Source organism: Rhinoderma darwinii, chromosome 11 (assembly GCF_050947455.1).
Source record: "Rhinoderma darwinii isolate aRhiDar2 chromosome 11, aRhiDar2.hap1, whole genome shotgun sequence".
Classification (NCBI taxonomy): Eukaryota; Metazoa; Chordata; class Amphibia; order Anura; family Rhinodermatidae; genus Rhinoderma; species Rhinoderma darwinii.
In genome coordinates this window covers 6,391,409-6,399,015 of record NC_134697.1, presented here as the reverse complement: position 1 = coordinate 6,399,015, position 7,607 = coordinate 6,391,409, and the positions used below count along the sequence as shown (strand labels likewise).

General features: G+C 43.4%; 1 long non-coding RNA gene across 1 annotated transcript; it reads left to right on the top strand.

Annotated features, from left to right (window-relative positions):
* The first annotated feature begins 1,006 nt into the window (after window positions 1–1,006).
* Window positions 1,007–4,742, top strand: LOC142663574 (uncharacterized). The gene is made up of 2 exons (XR_012851110.1): window positions 1,007–1,461; window positions 4,446–4,742. It is a non-coding gene; the product is annotated as an uncharacterized LOC142663574 (long non-coding RNA).
* Window positions 4,743–7,607: the final 2,865 nt, after the last annotated feature.

Genomic DNA, 7,607 nt, shown 5'->3' with positions numbered 1-7,607 from the left:
ACCGGTCGTGTGCATGAAGTCATAATTAGATTTTAATTAATTTTAATTAGAACATTTACCCGGCTGCAATTCTTCCCAATGTCACTGCGCTCCCGACTCTGCGCTCATGTGAATACATTTCAAAGGGACATTGAACCCACAGTCTGGCATCTCCCCTATGCAGGTGAATACGATCTATTGTTGCCTGTTATCAGCCAGTACAGGTTGAGGAGAAGCTAATTGCTCCCTGTTAATTAGACACTTCAGGCTGTGGAGGAGCTGACTGTACAACATGTAAATGCAATCTGGTGTTCCCTGTTATCAGCCATTTATTTATTTTTACAACTAATATGGCTGCACTTCTTGTCGTCACTTTTGTAAATCAACTGAACAGAAAAATCCCAATATCTCTGTAGAAATAAAATGATCAGATTTTGATGGCTGCGGCTCTCATTTCTGTATTTCTCATATACTGTTTGCCTAATTTTTACATTTTTTGATGGAAATCCCCTTTATCTCAGGCTGAAGAACCTCACATATGGCTGTTGACCTCTGCTGGTTCAGGGTCTGCACAAAGCGTGCCCTGGGGATATTTATCCTTGGAGATGTGACCTTAACACCATAATACATAAACTAGAATAGAATGCAAGCAGTAGAGACTGGTGAGTTATAGGAGTAGCTGTTCGGGGTGTGTCTGTCAGCACAGTGTTGACTAATTCCAAGTAGCAGTCGGAAGAATTTTGAATGCAGCTCTGGATGTGCTCCATAAACGTCAGTCAGTCACTGTTCCTATATAGTTCCCCCCACAGAGTCCCTATAACGTCCCTATGAGATTATCTGTATTAGTGTTATCCTCCTATGTGGCAGGGGGTCCTTAAGGCACCAGGGCCCGGGTATAACTGGGGGCTCGGCAGATGCAGGTGAAGCCCCCAATGATGGCCACCAAGTGCGGTAATAAACGCAGAGCAGGACGAGCTGCAAGCTTCATGGGATTAGTGATATTTTATTTCTAAAAGGCGGTGAATGGAGTAAAGTGCAGCTTTAACTGTGAATCAGAGCCGGGCGGATGTTGACGCCGCTCAGCGTGGCAGCTCGGAGGCGAAGGACTGACAATCAGAATAATAACCGCTGCGTTTCTGAGGTTTTTGCGCTCGCTGCCTTTGTTCGGATACTTGAAAGGCGATTCAGCAGGAATTTGGGTCACCGTGACGGCAGAACTCGCACTTTTCTGAGTGTAGGAGATGACGGGGAAGAATTCTCCTGCTACTTATCTAATAAGAGCAGCGTCACACGGACATCCGCGACAGTGAGACCTCACCCCGGGCTTTACTGACGGCGCGCACATTATACCTGCAGCCAAGACATCACGTCAGGAGACGCACCTCCTATAGAAGGGGGAGAAATCCCACATAATAAGTCTTCATATCTATTGCTATCTGTTATCAACCATTTCAGGCAGATGAGAGGCTGACTATACGGCAGGTGAATATCATCTATTGTTCCCTGTTATCAGCCACATCAAGCTTGGGTGCTGTATTATTTGCATTTATGTCCATCGCGCGCTGATCTGTGTATCTAAGCTTATCGTGTGTGATAGGCCGGATTCAGACGAACGTGATTTGCGTCCGTGCAGCCCGCGTGGTTTTCACGCGGCTAGCGCGGACCTTTACAAGTCTATGGGGCAGTGCAGACAGTCCGTGTTTTTTGCGCAGCGTTAGTCCGCTGCGTAAAACTCACGACATGTTCTATATTTATGCATTGCGCGCGCATCACGCACCCATTGAAGTCAATGGGTGCGTGAAAATCACGCATACCCCACGGAAGCACTTCCGTGGGACGCACGTTATTCGCACAACAGCAGTAAAAGAATGAATGTAAACAGAAAAGCACCACGTGCTACAAACGGAGTGTCATAAAGATGGCGGCTGCGCGAAAAGCACGCAGCCGCGCATCCATATGAACAGGGCACACGGAGCTGTCAAGTGCCTTTTCCGCACGCAAAATGCTCACGTTCATCTGAATCCGGCCATACTGTGTTTTGAGCCAGTGTATCTAATCCTATCATGTGTGATACTCTCTGCTGAGATGTGTATCTAATCCTATAATGTGTGATACTGTCCGCTGAGCTGTGTATCTAATCCTATCATGTGTGATACTGTCTGCTGAGCCGCTGTATCTAATCCTATCATGTGTGATATTGTCTGCTGATCTGTGTATCTAAGCTTATCATGTGTGATACTGTGTGCTGAGCTGTGTATCTAATCCTGTCAAGTGTAATACTGTCTTCTGATCTGTGTATCTAAGCTTATCATGTGTGATACTGTCTGCTCAGCCAGTGTATCTAATCCTATCATGTGTGATAGCGTCTGCTGAGCTGTGTATCTAATCCTATCATGTGTGATACTGTCTGCTGATCTGTGTATCTAAGCTTATCATGTGTGATACTGTCTGCTGAGCTGTGTATCTAATCCTATCATATGTGATACTGTCTGCTGATCTGTGTATCTAATCCTATCATGTGTGATACTGTCTGCTGAGCTGTGTATCTAATCCTATCATGTGTGATACTGTCTGCTGAGCCAGTGTATCTAATCCTATCATGTGTGATAGCGTCTGCTGAGCTGTGTATCTAATCCTATCATGTGTGATACTCTCTGCTGAGATGTGTATCTAATCCTATAATGTGTGATACTGTCCGCTGAGCTGTGTATCTAATCCTATCATGTGTGATACTGTCTGCTGAGCCGCTGTATCTAATCCTATCATGTGTGATATTGTCTGCTGATCTGTGTATCTAAGCTTATCATGTGTGATACTGTGTGCTGAGCTGTGTATCTAATCCTGTCAAGTGTTAATACTGTCTTCTGATCTGTGTATCTAAGCTTATCATGTGTGATACTGTCTGCTCAGCCAGTGTATCTAATCCTATCATGTGTGATAGCGTCTGCTGAGCTGTGTATCTAATCCTATCATGTGTGATACTGTCTGCTGATCTGTGTATCTAAGCTTATCATGTGTGATACTGTCTGCTGAGCTGTGTATCTAATCCTATCATATGTGATACTGTCTGCTGATCTGTGTATCTAATCCTATCATGTGTGATACTGTCTGCTGAGCTGTGTATCTAATCCTATCATGTGTGATACTGTCTGCTGAGCCAGTGTATCTAATCCTATCATGTGTGATAGCGTCTCCTGAGCAATGTTTCTAATCCTATCATGTGTGATAGCGTCTGCTGAGCTGTGTATCTAATCCTATCATGTGTGATACTGTCTGCTGAGCTGTGTATCTAATCCTATCATGTGTGATACTGTCTGCTGATCTGTGTATCTAATCCTATCATGTGTGATACTGTCTGCTGAGCCGCTGTATTTAATCCTATTATGTGTGATACTGTCTGCTGAGCTGTGTATCTAATCCTATTATGTGTGATACTGTCTGCTGAGCTGTGTATCTAATCCTATTATGTGTGATACTGTCTGCTGAGCCGCTGTATCTAATCCTATCATGTGTGATACTGTGTGCTGAGCTGTGTATCTAATCCTATTATGTGTGATACTGTCTGCTGAGCTGCTGTATCTAATCCTATCATGTGTGATACTGTCTGCTGAGCTGTGTATCTAATCCTATCATGTGTGATACTGTCTGCTGAGCTGTGTATCTAATCCTATCATGTGTGATACTGTCTGCTGAGCTGTGTATCTAATCCTATCATGTGTGATACTGTGTGCTGAGCTGTGTATCTAATCCTATTATGTGTGATACTGTCTGCTGAGCGGCTGTATCTAATCCTATCATGTGTGATACTGTCTGCTGAGCTGTGTATCTAATCCTATCATGTGTGATACTGTCTGCTGAGCTGTGTATCTAATCCTATTATGTGTGATACTGTCTGCTGAGCCACTGTATCTAATCCTATCATGTGTGATACTGTCTGCTGAGCCTCTGTATCTAATCCTATCATGTATGATACTGTCTGCTGAGCCGTGTATCTAATCCTATCATGTGTGATACTGTCTGCTGAGTGTCTGTATCTAATCCTATCATGTGTGATACTGTCTGCTGAGCGGCTGTATCTAATCCTATCATGTGTGATACTGTCTGCTGAGTGTCTGTATCTAATCCTATCATGTGTGATACTGTGTGCTGAGCTGTGTATCTAATCCTATCATGTGTGATACTGTCTGCTGAGCGGCTGTATCTAATCCTATCATGTGTGATACTGTCTGCTGAGTGTCTGTATCTAATCCTATCATGTGTGATACTGTCTGCTGAGCTGTGTATCTAATCCTATTATGTGTGATACTGTCTGCTGAGCGGCTGTAGCCTGTAATGATGTATATATATATTTGTAGGCAGTAGTAGTATTATTATATTAGGATCTTCCAGTAATGTGTGATGATTTGGGTTCGGTGTGTGGGTGATGTGTCAGTATTCTCAGTAGTTTTTCTGATGTCGCCTCGCAGGTGGAGGAGGTTGTGGTTTCTCACTATGATAATCAGCGTGTCACGTGGACACTCACAGCAGCATCAGCGGCGCCTCCACCATGTGCAAGGAAACGAGAGCTTCCTGTGGATGAATGAGCGCACACTCACAGAGAGACTCACACCTGATGTGTCCCTTTCAGGATCTCTGTAGCGACCTCACGAGACTGCGCCGAACTATCGAGTGTAAGAACGTGTTCAGACGCTGCTAATAATTAACAGAATTAAAGGTGTCGTCCAGATTTATGTAAATAAAGCTTTAACATTGAATTTTGAGAATTTCTGCTTCCTTCTGATTAACCTTGTGTTCCAATTCGTCGCTATTTTTAAGATCTCTGCTAGCTGTCAGTGAATTGAAAGTTTCTTGTTTACATCCAGAGGCTGAAATCCCATCCTGATTGTTTCATGTATACATGACATTAAACCTGTGAACTTTATTGAATTTTCTGCTGGAATGGTGAAACTATGTTAGCCAATGAACAGCGCTGCTTTAAAAAGAGGGCGATTGGTAAACGTCTGACTGAGGCCATCCAACCAATGCGTAAGCAAAGGGATCCACTACAGAGCAACTCAAGCCTGCGTGTATGTGAATGCAGCAAAGGGGGCAAATAAACAAAAAAGATCATTATCTGCCCTAAAAATCTTTCTGATCAAGACTGAGGGCAAAGCGAGACGATTTCAAGCATCTCCTACCCGGAGACCTCTCTTCTTCATTGTTCCTGTGTGGGAAGGGGAAGGAAGAATCCCTCTGAGAGACATTAAAAGTCAACCAGTGGCGGTGTCACCCCTATTATGTCATATGGAAGTAATATCTAGTAGCCAGAGTGGGGTTATTTCTGGCTGCTCCCAAAAAATAACAGCTTATCTTGGGGGGTCCCTACAGCCGGTAGTAAGGTTTTGTCAAAATTTGGCCATATGCATAAGATAGCTGTTGGACAAACTGTCTCTCCTCTATTTGTCATGTTATTTCTATGGAGGGAGACATTGGGCGTCGCTTATCTCTAAAAAACAATAACAAACAAAAAGTGTATGGTCAGTTTAACCCAATGTATTATACTCCAGAGCTGCACTCACTATTCTGTTGGTGCAGTCACTGTGCACATACATTACTTATCCTGTACTGATCCTGAGTTACATCCTGTATTATACTCCAGAGCTGCACTCACTATTCTGCTGGTGGAGTCACTGTGTACACACATTACATTACTTATCCTATACTGATCCTGAGTTACATCCTGTATTATACTCCAGAGCTGCACTCACTATTCTGCTGGTGGAGTCACTGTGTGCATACATTACTTATCCTGTACTGATCCTGAGTTACATCCTGTATTATACTCCAGAGCTGCACTCACTATTCTGCTGGTGGAATCACTGTGTACATACATTACATTACTTATCCTGTACTGATCCTGACTTACATCCTGTATTATACTCCAGAGCTGCACTCACTATTCTGCTGGTGGAGTCACAGTGTACATTACATTACTTATCCTGTACTGATCCTGAGTTACATCCTGTATTATACTCCAGAGCTGCACTCACTATTCTGTTGGTGCAGTCACTGTGCACATACATTACTTATCCTGTACTGATCCTGACTTACATCCTGTATTATACTCCAGAGCTGCAATCACTATTCTGCTGGTGGAGTCACTGTGTACATACATCACATTACTTATCCTGTACTGATCCTGAGTTACATCCTGTATTATACTCCAGAGCTGCACTCACTATTCTGCTGGTGGAGTCACCGTGTACATACATTACATTACTTATCCTGTACTGATCCTGAGTTATATCCTGTATTATACTCCAGAGCTGCACTCACTATTCTGCTGGTGGAGTCACCGTGTACATACATTACTTATCCTGTACTGATCCTGAGTTACATCCTGTATTCTACTCCAGAGCTGCACTCACTATTCTGCTAGTGGAGTCACCGTGTACATACATTACTTATCCTGTACTGATCCTGAGTTATATCATGTATTATACTCCAGAGCTGTACTCACTATTCTGCTAGTGGAGTCACCGTGTACATACATGACATTACGTATTCTTTACAGTATTTATAGATGTTTCAGGTGTTTCATGCAATATTTGGTAATTTTCCATTTAATATCCTTGAAGATCACGCAGGAGGTGTGCAGTGCGGTGCGAGCTGCGGTAGATGACTACAATTACTTCTACCTGCGTCACCGCCATGACTCTTACTACCAATCAACGTAATGAGACGAGAAGCCTGAGAGGCTCTTTATTCTTCATCCTTCTTATCTCGGCGGTTGTATTGAATGGAGCGGAGGAGATTTTTACTCTGTGGAATTAGCGCAATCTTCCATGCAGGACCATTAAACAATTACTTGTTGGAGATTGGATCTTGTGTGAGTCACTCAATCAATAGGTCGTCTCTTTACATGAAGGGGCCTGAGCTCAGATCTAAGGACCAGCAATGGAGAAGTGGAAATCATTCCATTGTGACAGCAGGAAAGGTCACCGGAATAATTGATTTCCAACAATTTCGAAGATACGGGCGCTATTAACCCCACGACCGCCGACATACAAACACTTTACATAATTCAAATAAATTCAGGAGAACTTTTGTAAAGTGATGAGGAAACGGCACAACTATATCCCTATACTGAAGGAGCTGTCACTTTAAGACGAACCTCTATTAGGGCATTGTGGGCTACTATGAAGGGGTTCCTTTTTTTAGAACCCCCTCTATCATTTAGAGCTGAGAGCCGCAACAAGCAACAACTCTCGCTATGACGGATCAGATGCCCATTGGTATAAATGGGTGCCGGGCATCCCCTGGTGATCATTTGATCGTGGGGGGGGAGGGGGGGGGTCACAAAAGTGAGACAAATGGTGACAACTCACTGTGGTTGCTATAATACCAGCCATATAAGAGGTCACCCAGCTTTCCCGGAAACGGATATAGACAGATAACAGACGACAAAAGGAATTGCAGTAAAATTCCTTTAATTCGGTAGTTGATATTCTGGATTATTGGAGGGTCATTGAAAAATATACAAAAGGGTAGAAAACCCACAGGGACAGCAAGACCCCAAATAAAATGAAACATTTACTAATTGCTTCTTTCTCAATAGTCTTTGGCCTCATGATGTTGGAACCCTGTGC